Source organism: Rhinolophus sinicus, chromosome 17, assembly GCF_057876585.1.
Source record: "Rhinolophus sinicus isolate RSI-liver-muscle chromosome 17, RSI-T2T, whole genome shotgun sequence".
In the NCBI taxonomy this organism is placed as follows: domain Eukaryota; kingdom Metazoa; phylum Chordata; class Mammalia; order Chiroptera; family Rhinolophidae; genus Rhinolophus; species Rhinolophus sinicus.
This window is the reverse complement of record NC_142517.1, coordinates 144,268,975-144,284,359: the sequence shown is the minus strand read 5'-3', so window position 1 is coordinate 144,284,359 and position 15,385 is coordinate 144,268,975. Positions and strand designations below refer to the sequence as shown.

The following is a 15,385-nucleotide window of genomic DNA, read 5'->3' as shown; positions in this document are numbered from 1 at the left end:
TGTTTCTATTTATGTGTTTAATGCTCCAAGTAATGGTTAATGTGATTGAGAGGCTTTGTCTTTAATATAGGCACTAGTATATAAGGCCATGTGGTCATTACTAAACGAAAGTGTTGTTTCATTTCACAAATGAACGAGAACATCTAAGTTGTTCATTTCACAACCAGGAAGCTTAAGTTCACAGGAACTTGTGGATCCAGCTTCAGGGTCCTGGCTGTAGATCTCGGTCATCACTGCCAATACTTATCCTTCCCTAAATGTTTGTTAGCATTTTAAGCAGTAAACTCTGGACATGGAATTATAATGGCCATCTTCGAACTATACCATACCAAGTATTTTTTACGCTTTCATACCACTTATAAGTTGTCAGCCTCTTTCTCTCAACCCTCATCTCTGCCTATGGGTGAATGACAAAATTTTAGGTGAGATACAGAATCATTTCTCACCAAAAAAGATGTAAAAGCCTCCTGTAAAGAAGCTAATAATTGGTTTTGAGAGTAGATGTGCGATGGTTTATCCCCAGAACTAGCAGGGTAATCGTTTGGTGGATTATACCTTGTCTGTTTATTTACCACTCCATCTTTAACATGCAGAATAGTGTTTGGCACAGAGTAGGTGCTCAGCGAATATTTGTTGAGAGAAAAGATGGTAGATCCTCTGGAGCTCAGAACCAGGACTTACAGGTGACGTTTTCAGCCTTTCAATACTCTTCTTGGTAAAGTGACGTATGGACTTTCTCATTTATATTTCCATCACTACGAACCCTTAAGATTACAAGACATATCGTGAAACAATGAAGTGTACTTTTGTTTTTTAAGATTTTTATTAACATATAGCTAACATACAATATTATATTAGTTTCAGGTGTATCCATAGTTATTCAACCTTTATATACCGAAAGAAGTGATCACCATTAAGTCCAGTAACCATCTGACACCGTACCACGCTATCACAGTATTATTGACTACATTCCCCATGCTGTATGTTACATCCCCATGACTTATTTGTTTCACACCTGGAAATCTGTAAAATTCCCCTCCCCCCTCCCCCCCTTTTAAATTTATCAGTGAGGTGTACTTTTAATTCAATGACATCAGTACATCCAAAAGAGATTTGACTTTCAAATTCCTCACCCTAGGAAGTTCAGTGACATGGCCATTGCTCAAAGCACTTATGAACCCCACTTCTCCCCCAGCACGTCATCCTGCTGCAGGGCTGGTGTGTTTATATTACAAATGTTACCAGGTGCTGGCTGCTGTGATTGGATGACATTGAGTCTAGAGCCTGCAGTGACCCTTCTGTTCGTCTGACTCCTACCCTAAGGCAGCAATAGTTGGTAGACACAGTAACTGTTGTTAATGAGTCTAATTTCTCCTAGTGTCTAGTGGTAACATATGCAAACAAACAAAAAACGATGTACTGAGTTTCTCAAATTCCACTGTTACCAACTGTCTCTAAGAGTTGACTTCTTGTTTTTGTGTTTTGGGATGGCATAGGCACTAGGGAAGTAAATTGGGCTCTGGGGAGAAATTGGTTTATTTTAACAGAAACTTCTGTAGTAGTTACAAAAATTAAGATTTTTATATCAGCCTTCATGGATACATGAGTTAGAAAATCATGGTGTAGAGGTAAAAACCATGGGCTCTGGGGTCAGACTGATTGGATTCAAATCTCAATTTGTGGTAATATGGCCTAGAGCAAGTAACATTTTCGTATAGCTCAGTTTCCTTATCTGTAAAATGGGAATGGTGATAAGGTGTACCTCATAGGTTTTTATTTTTTTTTAATTAATAGATATAATGGCAATGAGTGTGAGAGAGACTTTGAGGGAGCTGGACATTTTCTCTTTCTTGGTCTATGAACTAGTTAAACAGGAATATTCAGCTTGTGAAAATTCATCAAAATGTACACACTATGTGTACTTTTCTCACTATATATACTGGGTGTGCCAAAAAAATGTATACACATGGTTTGTATTCATCTTTTGTTATTGGTATATATTATTACAATTTTAATATAGTTTTCTTTCCTTTCTTAAAATGTGTATACATATTTTTGACACCTTTTGTAGTTCAATAAAAATTGAAAAAACTTCACCCTGACGGCCAGGGCATTTCTGCCAGAACATCTCCTTCCATGTCTCTCTCAATAGAATATCTTGTTCTTCCTCAGGTAAACAAATGGCAAACCTCAAGTTTCTTTAATTGGTAAATTTTATAGATATTTTATACTTACATAAAAATATATTTAAATTTTATAGATATATTTTGACCTAGTTGTCCAAAAAGGGTCGACTGCTCTTTGAACTGAAACTTCTTTGGGTCAGCTTTGGTTGTACTACGTTGATTTTTGTATAGGTGTGTACTAGACTAGAACCTAAACATTACCCTCGACTGTTGTGGATGAATACTAAATATCTTGAGGTACTTTGTGCAAGAATATTTTGTTCCAGTGGTTTGGATCAAAATTTCTGATGTTGAGCAGTAGAGAATTTGGCCTAGGCTCCTGGGCCAATCGTGTTCATATGATTGAATTGGGTCCAGGTAAAGACCAAATACCTGGTACCTCTGGGCCTCTGTGCTCTCCTTATAATATCTTCAGGACACGATTAAGGTGGAATGGACCTATTAAAAGGCTGTCAAAAGTTTCATTTTTTATCAGGGGAAAATAAAAAGAGTGGAGGTAGAACTAATAGAATGGAGAAAATCAACTTGGCCTGAACACACTTAAGATGTTTTTTCATTTGGAGGTGATCGACTTTTCTAATATTAGTAAATGAAACTGAGGTGGATTTCAGAGCACCTGTAGTTCCAGAAACTTTCTTATTTCTTAGGATAAGTGTATATTAAATAAAGTCAATACCGCCAGTCTGTTTAAACAAAAGCAATCAATGTAGTGAGAACAAAAATTGGAGCATAAAAACCAAGCTGATTGATTTGTTCTTCACTTAGCTTTTGGTCATATTATAATAATTGAGCCGTAAAATCACATTGCTTAATATGCAGTCTTCAAAATGCTCTTAATTAAACACAGATATATATTTTGCACTTCAAATTATGCTTTTCCTGAAACTTCAAGTCCGTTGCCTATTCCAAACAAAACAAAGCACCCCTAAAAATGTAACACTATCCTAAGTAATCAATGTTCTTTAAATTTCTCCTACTCCATGATCACACAAGTTAATTAAGAAAACAAATATATTTGGAGAAGTTCTCTGATGTTCAGCAGTATTATACTTACTTAGCACTGCTAATTGTTAATTACCTGTATTATAAATGTACTTTTCAAAATGGTATCTACTTTTTTAACTCTTTGCTATAACAGTCCACAAAATTGTGACTCTCCTGGGAGGTGGAGTAGGTCTGGTATATGCAGTAGATTAGAACCGCCTGGGCTAAGACCCTTCTGACTGACTGGCACAAATTCATCCAGAAATGTGTGGTAATGTCTCTGGGTTCCTATAAAAGCGGGTAGTTATACCAACCTACTTTATGAGCCTGTTGGGAGAGATAAATTGTTAAGATAAAGTATAATGACAACAATATGTATGAGTCAATCCTCTGAGGCATAGGAGTTTAAATGCATCTACAAATCAGGTACATAACTGGTTATCCAGCAATGTAAACAAAGAAAGCAAATGTCCACTTGAATTACAGAAAATGAGAATAACATGTGCATTAGACAAACATACCAATCGGGTAGGTGGGATTTGCTTTCCTGTACTTGAAAAGGTTAGCAGGAAATGTTAAATATGTAATTGAATATATTATGGCAGAAATGAGGTATATAATGCTATTATAATTGAATGTAAAATATCCATAGGTAGAAATATGTAAAGCTGTTCACATGTGGCTTTTCAATCTGCCTCAGAAAACTTTATAATTTATTAAGAGAAAAACCTCTGGTCATTACTTACTAATAATGCATTTGAAATGTTTTCCTTAAGTATTTTCCTGTTTTATATCTGTTTAAAGTGAATGCAGCCAATGAGAATACATCTGAGAAAACCTTGCATGCGGCCAGTCTTGAGGCAGCAATTAACAATGGCTCCAGGTTTATAGCCTAAAGGCACTGGAACTGTGGCCCAATTATGAGAAAAGCCCTGGGGTGTGGAATTCCAAAATTATATAAATGTTTTCTTCCCCAAAGATCTTCTTTTAAATAAACAAAACAGAATTTGAAAAGAGCTGTGTAGGTCAAATATTTCTTCCTTAATCCCGTATTTGGAAAACTAATACAATATTCCTGTTTTTGACTTGGGACAGGAATAATGTCCCAATGCACTTGATGGTTGGCAAATTATTTTTCCTGAGACATAGGAAATCTGCAAAACCCAGAGAAGAGACTCAAAAATTGAGGATATGATGTTGCTACATCTGACCGTATTATGACTTTGTGCTAAGTGAAACCATTTCCGGAGCAGGTTAGTTGAATCCATCACAGAGGGTGCTAAGCTGGTCACATCAGAATGGTCTAGTGGATAGCCAGATGACAACCTTTCTTGTTTCCTATGTGATTGTGGATATAAGCAAGAAGTGTGGGCAAGAAGTTGTACATGGACCAGCGGAATCTAGCAAAAACATGGAACACAGTATCATTTTGTAGTTTTTAGTAAAACTAAGTTCTGCAAATCTTTTTTCAGAATTGTCCTTAAATATTTTCTATTTTTGTGTTATTGTAAAAGATATTTAAAAAATTTTAGTTTCTGATCGTTTCTTGATAGTACATAGAAATGCAGTTCATTTTTATACTCTGATCTTGTGACTTTGAACCTTGCCAAACTCACTTATTAGTTCTAGTAGCTTTTTTGGCAAATTTTGTAGAATTTTCTTCATAGTTATTCAGTCATCTGATTTGAGGCAGATACCACTTCCTTTCCAATCTAAATACCATTTAGATGTGTTACATATGTATATATGTATGTATTTTTGCCTTACAGCATTCAGTAGACCATTCACTACAATACTGAATGGAAGTGTCTTGATAGTGGAACTCTTGTTTCCTAATCTTTATTAGGATTTTAGCTGTAGATTTTTCATAGGTACCCTTTATTAGGTTGAGGAAATTCCCTTCTATTCCTAGTTTGCTGAGAGGCTTTTTTTTTTTTTTTTTTTTTAAAGTCAGGAATAGATGTTGGATTTTGTCAAATGCTTTTGATACATCTATTGAGATGATCATATGGTTTTCCTTTTTTAATTGAGTTGATATGGTTAATTATATTGATTACTTTTTGAATGTTGAACCAACTTTGCATTCCTGAGGTAAGCCCTACTTGGTAACATTATTTTAACATATTTGTTAGGAATTTATACACCTATATTTATGAGAGCTATTGGACTGTTGTTTTCTTTTATTGTGAAGTCTTTTTCTGGTTTTGGTATCAGACTAAATTTGGCCTCATAGAATTATCTAAAAAGTATTCCCTATTTAGTTTTCTGGAATAGTATGTATAGAATTGGTATTATTTCTTTCGTAAATGTTTGGCAGAATTCCTCAGCGAAGATATCTGGGCCAGGATTTTTTTTTTTTAATGAAAAAGTTGTTAACTATGAATTCAATTTCTTTAATAGATAAAGGGCTATTTAAGTTATCTTCTTCTATTTGAGTAAGCTTTGGGAGTTTGAGATTTTAAAGCAGTTTGCCCATTTCATCAAAGTCTGTCAAAATTATTGGCCTAAAGTTACTCATAATATTCCCTTATTTTCCTTTTAATATATGTAGGTTTTGTAGTGATATCCCCGCCCTCACTCTTGGTATTAGTAATTTGTATTATCTTCTTTATTTCTTAGCAGTCTGGCTAGAAGTTTATCAATTTTATTTATCTCAGACAATAAGCTTCTGGTTTCATAGATTTTCTTTATTGTTTTTTTGTTTTGATTTCATTGATTTTTGTCTTTACCTTTACTATTTCTTTTCTTTTGCTTAATTTGGGTTTACTTTTTTTCCTTCCTTGTTTTTAAGGTAGAAGTAAATGTCATTGACTTCAGAATTTTATTTTTGTCTTAATATAGGCATTTGAACTATAGATATCCCTCCAAATATTGTTTTAGTTGCATCTCATGAATGTTGCTATATTGTATTTTCATTTTCATTTAGCTCCAAATACTTGCTTAATTCTGTTTTGACTTTTTTCATTGACCTCTGGTTTATACAGAAGTTTGTAAGTAAGTGCCTAAATATGTGGATGTTTTCCAGGTGTATTCTCTCATTTGTTTCTAATTCAATTGTGGTCAGAGAACAGACTTCGTAAGATTTGAAGTCTTTTAAATTTACTGAGACTTGTTTTATGGCCCAGAAAGTAGTCTATGTTGATATATTTAACCTTCTTCCTGTAGTTTTATCAGTTTTTGCCTCATGCATTTTTGAAGATCCATTATTCAGTGCTTAAGGCTTTGGGATTTCTTACTCTTCTTTTTGATCTTTTTATCACTATGAAATGTTCCTCTTATCCCTGGTAATATTCTTTGCTCTGAAATTTACTTTGTCTGATATTAGCATAGCTGCTTCAGTTTTCTTTTGATTAGTGTTAGTATGGTCTATATTTATTCATCATTGTACTCTATTAAGTATTAAATGTTAAGATACTCTATCATACAATATAATATCGTATATTATTATATACATCTGCTTTTGTTGAAATTAAATTTAGTGATGACTTTTCTGATTCACCTCCATAGTGGTTTTCTCTAAACTTTTTTGTTCAAACACCTGTGAGTAAAAATTTTTGAACAAGTGTCCTTAATGTACATATTTAGTACCTTAAATGTTATTTCAAGGAACTAATAATTAAAATAATATATAAATTACAAAACACACAAAATAAATTTTAAAAGGACAAAATATAAATAAACAGATGTAGAAGTCTTAATATTTGTACCACCTGGGGTGTGCACACCCTCCTTTGAGGGCAACAGTCCTCGAGACAGGGCCAAAGAGAGGCAAGTCTTCCATGTCACCAGTAATCCAGGAGGGAGCCTGTCAAACCCACCAGGCCTTACAGCTGAGGGCTCCACTTAAGATGTATGATAAAGATTACAATATCATGGAAATGCAAGCAGACAATCAGAGAAGCTCTAAATTAGGAAGGAAATCATGTTCAAGTTTGCTTACTATGTACCTGGTATTGCCTGGTATCAGGCATTAAAAAAGACATTGTCTACTCAATTCAAGCTCAACACTGTGAATTCAGTATTATTATCCTCATTTTTATAAATTAAAAAAGATAAAAGGTGCCTAGAGATTCTAATTCTGAACTGTCTGCTTTTGAAACCCAACTTTCTATTCGACTGGGCTGCCTAAGGATTGTGGCATGTCCATCTCTGCATGGAACAGATTTCTCAACTACCTTTCAAGGAAAGAAAGTGTAAATCAATATAAAATTTTGGTGAAAATTTTGGTTAAAAATTTTATATTGACTAGTAGAATTATTTTGGAGGAAGAACTTGTTCGATATGATAAACTATTATGATTTTTATTTATTATACAAAGACATTACAACAAAGGAAATGATAAAAAGGAATTTTAAAGCACCCATAGGTACTATTATAACACATTCTATTTTTCTTTTAAAAAATTTTTTTTTTATTGGGGAATATTGGGGAACAGTGTGTTTTTCCAGGACCCATCAGACCCAAGTCAAGTAGTTTCTTTCAATCTAGTTCTGTGGAGGGCACAGCTCAGCTCCAAGTCAAGCCATTGTTTTCAATCTAGTTGTGGAGCGTGCAGCTCACTGGGCCATGTGGAGATCGCACCGATGTTGGTGTTATGAGTGCTGTGCTCTAACCAACTGAGCCACCCGGCCGCTCCCTCTATTTTTCTTTTGTTTATATTTTCTTCCAAATATCCATGTACATATTTGTTGCATAATTTCAGTCATAGTTTAAATATTACCTTGTTTTCTGACAAATTTTTTACAAAAATTTCATGAGATGATAGAGATATAGTCTAGTAGCAATTTTGAAGTGTTTAATGATGCATTATACCTATCAAATATTAGCATTTTATTTAAATTTTCAGCAAATTTTAGGCACTTTGTTTCCAAATTGATGCTATAAAGAGAATTCTGTGCATTCAACAAGCATAAATTTAATTTCCTTAGAATCATAACTAATGTTAATAGCTATTATGTATTGAGTATTTACTACAATGTAGGCACATTTCCATGGAGTGGCATTTCGGGGCAAAAGGTGTGAACATTATTATTGTTCTTAATATGTGTTACTAAATTGCTAGAGGCAGTGTAGATTGATACTAAAACTTGGAAATATTGCCTGAGTTTACCACTTTCTCAACTACTCAGCCAGCTTTGGGAATTATTATTGTATCAAGGTAAAACATTTTATAACTTTAATGGTTGATACCAGAATTTCTCTTAAGGAGGGAACAGACTTTATTTAGGAAAATACCTTTATAAACCATTTTAAGGTAAAGAAGGAAATTCTGAACTCATGGATTGGCAGAAGCCAAGAAGACAAACTACCCTGAATTTGAAATAAACACAAATTTATGTGTGAGAAACAAGAGAGACGAGAAGAGGGAGGGAGGGGAGAGTTGAATATAACACGGCAGAAGATTGAGAAAAAGGCCAAGTGACTTTTGCAGCAGGAATATCTAAACTTGAATTTTGGTTTGTTTATGTTGTGGCCATGCAAATTCCCTGACATCCCAAATTTACAGTCAAATTTTTTCTATATATTATAGATACATACAGGAGTGGTTTGTGGAAAATTAAGAAAAACAGTTTCACATTTAGATTGATGTAGTGTGAAATTAAACAGGATATATTAATAGGATGGTGAGATGTTTTCTAATATAACTAATTCAAATATTTTAGGAGCTTAAGCTAGAGGTGACGACCAAGAGAATGTAAATTCCTAAGAAATTCTCTAAAGATTTTGAGAGGGCTTTGTATTTACGCAGGGCATAAAATAAGGGTTTGACTGATCATATTTAGATCTCAAAAGGAATCTAGACTCTAGTAGACGTCTGGTTTGTGTTCATTTTTCTTACCATGGCTTCAAGTAGGCCTTTTTCCATCTTACACGTCGGTGGCAGTCATATACCTTTATACCAGTTATTGGTCATCAGTGGATTGTCAGTTATAAAGTCTGAAAAAGGCTTTTGTTCGTTTCTGTCGTATTAAAGGAACCTTCATCAGAGAGTTTCTGAGATGTCTTTATTACATATAATCATCAATAAGTAAATGGTCAGGTTCGGCTGATGCAGAGAATACTAAGGGCCTTGAAGCCAAATACTAAGGGCCTTGGAAGAGATGGTCAGCAAGACTAGTAGATTATTTTTACTCAAAATACCATATCACATTTAGCAAAAGGAACTAGTTTTGCTGTTGTGATGTTTCATAGCTTACCTTACACTTTTAAATGTAATTTTTAACACCAACTATTAAGTAGGCAGTTTTTAATCTTTGCTATATTAGAGATACTTGTTGTGTCTTATTACATCTACTGTCATGAAATCTCTTGGAAGGCAGGATCTATGTTCTATTCCTCTTCACTATTTCCTTTAGCATAGCTTGAAGCTTGTAGTCCACATTTAATAAGTATTTGTTGATTAAATACATGTGGATAGCCTCCACCTGCACTCCCAAGCAAATACACATCATGTTCACTTCTTATCTTGATCTCTTGGTTTCCCTATTTTTTTAAATTGTATTTTGCTTGTACGTTGGTCTCTTCTTTGTTAGTATCATGCAATTAATAATATTCTTATGTTAGCTATCATGCATAATACTGTTTGAACCATGAATTACTCTCTGGGTATATTCTCCTCCTAAATGGTATAGTTATTTTCTTTACTATAGAAACTAGTACAGTAAAAATAAATATTGAGTACTTAATAAATACTCGGGCTGATTCACTTATTGTTGACAGAAATTTAGTAGCACAAATTATGAATCAGTCAAGTCACATAATTGACAAAGTGTCCTTTTATTATTTATTAACAAACAAAAACATTAACATTTGAGGGGCATTCTCCGGGTAATTTGGAAGAGCAGATGGAGTAATTTAACTCTGTTAGATTGTTGGACCGCTGACAGGTACCACGTAGAGTTAGAGCAGTCGTCTCCATCTGGCACACACACGGTGGTTACTGAGACACTTAGCACAGTAAGATGATCTTAAAACAGATACCACTGCAAAGGAACAGGATTTACAATGGCAAAGATAGACTTTGCCCACTCATGGGCTTTACTTACAGGGCAAACTTTGAGCTACAATGAATAAAAATAATGAGACTATTTTTAAGTAATGACTAGTTTTAAAACATTAGTCAGAGACATAAGTTCTGTATTTTAGTAGTATCAAAATGAATATACTTTTCTTCTATTCATTTGGTGCTCTGAGTGTTATGCAGCATTTCATGAAAATATTAAAGGGCACTGCTAAGTCAGTGACACAGAAAATGCTCTGGTATTCCCCGAATTAAATCAATAGGCATTACAGTCTCTGATTCTTTCCTGTAAACCTGAAAGAAAATTCCTGTAGTAGGTGTTATCACCTTTACGTATCTGAATGTGAGCTGCCTGCGTTTTATTTGCTAGAGCCTCTCTAGCTATTTCAATTATGCAAGAAAGGGAAATAATGTTTTAGAAAAATGAAAAATATTCCTGATCTCTTTCATCATGCGGAGCAATTTGTATCCCTGAATGTATTCAGGGAAAGTCATTTAAGGAGACCCCCTCCCCATTGTTCTGAATTGTGCAAATGTGAATGTTGAAAGGCTACATTTTCTGATGTGGCATTAAGAAGAATGACATTTATAAATCTCTACTGCTGGGACTGTGGAATAGGTGATTTAGGAAAGTAGAGGTTCTCATGAACCAAAAGATCTTTGTTGTATATTCAAAACTTTTTTTTTTTTTTAAATGGGTCTATTGAGGCCGTCTAAAAATGCAGGTGTGTCCTGTTTAAGATATTGGAATGAAGGTGCTCAGCTGAACAAAGGGTCACACATACAGAATAATGATGCTTCCCCTCACTCAATTTCCAGACAAGTTGGGAATGTAGCAATTAAATCGATGAAGCCTATAATCCAGAGTATGTTTTTAGTGGGCGCTTTCCCAGCAAGAATTCTTTGCACAGAGCAAGAATGGAATCTGTATGTTTTCCGATGAGTGAATACGCTTGGTCAAAATTTAGCAGTTGGCTTATGTAAAGGGTATTTTCTTCGGAGGGATGCCCAAATACATATTTGGAAAGGAATATGTACAGAAAAGAGTAGTTTCTTTGTTGGGGTAGTATGTTCTTTATTTTCTTTGAGTGGCTGTATGAATAGGACAATGGGAAAGAATGCAGATAAACAAAGAGATGGGTGGGCAACTTGAAGTTCTGGTCTGTCTGTACTTTGATATTTTTGGCTAGATACTTAACCCCTTTGGATATGATTTTTATTAGGTAACGAGTATGGCAGAGTGGGACTAAAAAAGTAGTAGGGTTATTTCCACACTTTGGATATGTCATTTTAACTTTTTTGGGTTTCACTGTTTATTTTGTGGAGTCAGCTGTCAGTCTATTCTGATTGCTGCTTTGACTCTGCTGTTCATTATGGTAACTACGCTCATCTTGCCTTTGAGTTAAGTGCTGCCACTTGGCCCCTGCCACTCCAGAACCAATTACTCCAACTGCATTTATATTTTCCAATTGAGTGGCTGTGGCTCCCCCTGTAAGGTCTGGTCTACAGAAAAGACCAGTTATGGAGCTTTTTAAAGACGCTGGGGTTCCTTTCACAAATGTATTTCTCAAAGTATTGGTGAAAGGTACACCTTCTGAACTCTCCCAGTGTGGGTGGGTAGGTCTTAAATGACAAATCTCCTCTAACATTCTGATTTCCCTGAGACTTTGAATCCCTTCCTCTACATTCCTCATTAAAGAGAGAGTAAGGCAGAGTTTGCACTAAATAAGTAGTAGGGTTATTTCTACACTTTGAGTAAGTAATTCCAATTGTTTTTTTAGATATCATTATTTCATTTGTGGAGTCATCTGTCAATCTGTTTTTTCATCTGTTTGCTTCTTTGAATGAAGCATCATTTTTTTTTCTTTAGCTGCTTGTAATTTTTTTTGTCTTTGGTTTTCAACAGTTTTACAGCGATGTGTCTTAAGTGTTCTTTTATTTGTATTTATCTGTTGGGGTTTGTAGCACATCTCAAATCTGTGATGGTTTTTTTTTTTTTTTTTAATCAGTTTTGGAAAATCATTTCATTAAATGTTGCTTCTGCTCCATTTTTTTCTCCCCTTTTTCTTCTGGGTTTCTAATTATACATATGTATTTCATATATTGCTTATGCTCATATCTCTATTTTCTAGCCATTTTTATTTCTATGCATCAAGCTGTATGTTTTTCCTGACTTACCTTACAGTTCATGAATCTTCCTTATCAGTTTTATTTAATCTGCCATAAGACCCATCAGTCATGCTCTTAATTTTACTTATTGTAATGTTAGTTCTAAAATTTTCATTTGATTTTTTTGGAATCACTTCTATTTCTCTGATGAAGTTCTCCAATATGCTGCCTAATTTCTTTTTTTTTTTCTTCTAACTTCTTTATTAAGTTGGTTGCATAAAAGATATACATTCTCATACTGACAATTCTTGTCATAAACAAAATCAACAAAAATAAGGCACTAGCAAGATGTGCTTCACATATGAACAATCATGTGGTTAAGAGTAGGCTATCTGGCTCTGTACAACCAAAACATTAGAAAGCAAACGTGAATAAGCCCTGTATTCAGAACATACCTAATGTGTATGCAAAGACAGTACATCCGTAATACAGCTACTTAGGCTCCTTGTTTATGATGCATACTTCCTTAATCCATTTGTGAAATAAGAATGAGCATTAAGAAACATGAAATCCGAATCTCATTTATTTTCACACTATCAATGTTCAACTCAAAATAGCAACTTCATTGAATCTAAGTCTTAAATGTTTCAAAAGTAAAGCGCAATCTTAATTTTTTTTAACTTGCTGAATACGGTCTGCAAAAAAATGGTGGGTTATATTTTACTCTACTTGCAAGGACACGAGGTCTCAGCTGGCACTTAAGTGGTAAGACCAACAGAGGACAGCAAACAACTGTTACTAAGAATAATGCCCATACATATCAAAAATCTAGTTGAACCATGTTCTTTCTACTTATGTAGCAAGTCTATTAAACAACCAGCATAAAGGAAGCTTACATCTCATGAGCTGGAATTACTAAATTACCTATACATCTATCAGAAATTTTTAATCCCACTCCCCAAACAACTTTAAGCACACCTATTAAGTACTGTAGGTCATTTAGAAAAACAGAAATAAAACATACACCCAGCCTTTGCCATTAAAAATTTTTCATAACATATAAACAATGTTCAGATATAAATTCTGAATTAACCGGTTTTTCTAAATATGACTTATGTAATCAAGGCTTTCTTTAAGACAGGTCTTAGGTATATGATCTGTACAAACTTACAGAAGTGTATATATTCCAAATACGGATTTTCTTCCTATTACATGACAATATAACTCTTTTCTGAGTGAAAATATATGTTAAGGCTTAAGGTGTAAACATTTTGGAAGGCAAACAACTTAGTGAAGAAATTATCATTCATTTAAAAATGTGCATCATTTCATAATAGGCCCCTGAATTTTCAAACTTACATGTGAGAATACATTTACATCTTCAATTTCCAGGAGAGGCACAGGCTTTATGTAAAAAAGCAGCAAAATTTTAAACCCACCAATTTACTGAAACAGCCATTACTTTTATTAGAAACAAATAATGCTTCTCAAGATGTTGGCAAAGTATAAACATATTTCATACAGTGTACTTCTCCCTTCAGTTATATTCCGGTAGGAGGTGAAATACCTCCTTGGGTATGGGAAGCAGAAGTATTTGATAGACTGTGTAAGCTGGTCTCCTTGTGCACAAACCATGCATTTCCTCCCCAAAGTATCATATTCAGAAAGCCAAAGATCACAGATACATTTAGGGATCCCATACTAGTCACAGAGCCAAAAGAACACGTCACCCCCTGTTTGCAAGGTGTGAGCTCCTGGATGATATTGTGACCCGTGGCTACTTTAATGTCCGTAAGAGCTTTAGCCCAGGCTGAAGTGCTCACCAGCCACAAGAAAGTGGCCACCAGAGTAACAACGAAGTCAACCATGGTAAGTTTGCGACTATCCCGATACAGGTTTGTGTAACCAACATAGAGCAGAAGAGCAGCAATGCCGTACAGGAAGACAAAGACTGCAAACGTGACGTAGAATTGCACAGAAGAAGAGTAATCTCCAATAAGGACTTGAGTTTTCCAGTCTATACCACACACATTTACATCTGGTAATGCCTTAATCGATGCTTGATTCAACCTGAACGGATAACCAAAAGAAGCTGTAATCGTTTTATTGTCAGGACCTTCTTTAGGACAACCCACTAGAATTTCTGTTTTGCCCTTAAAACCTCCACAGGTGGCAAAAGCAAAGATAGAAGCAATCCACTCGAGGACCTTGATGAAGCCGAGCGGCTCCTTGAGCGGGATGAGGTTGAGCTGGAAGGACATCCCCTGAGGGAAGGAGGGAGAGACAATCAGGACAGCAGGGCGAAGGAGGAGGGGGACCGACAAGACCGTGCAGCCCAGCGACGTCATGCTGTCTAATTTCTTAAAGGTATTAATCGTAGTTTTAAAAAATTCATGTCTAAGAATTCCAATCAATGTTTTTCGGATCTATTTATATTGTCTGTTATTGTCTTGATTTTTTTGTTTTTGGTCGAATGCTCTTGTTTCCTCATAAAGCCAGCCATCATATATGAAAAATTTGGTTCTGAATGATTTTTATCTTTTTTTCAGAGCGTATTTGCTTGTGTTTCAAATAGGCAGCTAAGGGAGGGGAATGGCACCTTAATCTAGCCAGGACCTGAGCCCATTCAAAGCTGGGTGTCAGTATTGGTGAGGGCTGATTCGACACTTGTCTTTCTCATTCACTCATATTAATAGGGATTCGCAAGAGTCTTTCAGGAGTCCTAATGGAAAGTTTTGGTGATTTATCAACATTCCTTTTTCCTTAGTATACTTAGAACTCCAACTTACATCTTCCTTGGCCTCCTAAGATGGTTGGAAGTTCTGTTCACGTTCTCATCCTCTCAGACACAGGCTTCTGCTCAGCTTTTCAGTCTTGAAGCCACCACTAGTAAATGGGCAAAAGCCCTCAGGGTAAAAGAAATGCTTCGCCTGTTGAACTCATTTTCTCTGTTTTCCTTTTGTTTATGGAAACAGCTTTTTAATATTTCACTCTTTTTGAACCTCTCTGATGCTTCAAACATTTATATTTTTAAAATATCTTTCTAGTTTTCCATTTGTTCTCAGAAGGAAGATTTGTCTGGCAA

The 15,385-nt window shown here is 34.9% G+C and overlaps 1 pseudogene; it reads right to left on the bottom strand.

Moving 5' to 3' along the window:
- Positions 1-13,604: 13,604 nt before the first annotated feature.
- Positions 13,605-14,635, bottom strand: LOC109450282 (synaptophysin-like protein 1 pseudogene; annotated as a pseudogene).
- Positions 14,636-15,385: the final 750 nt, after the last annotated feature.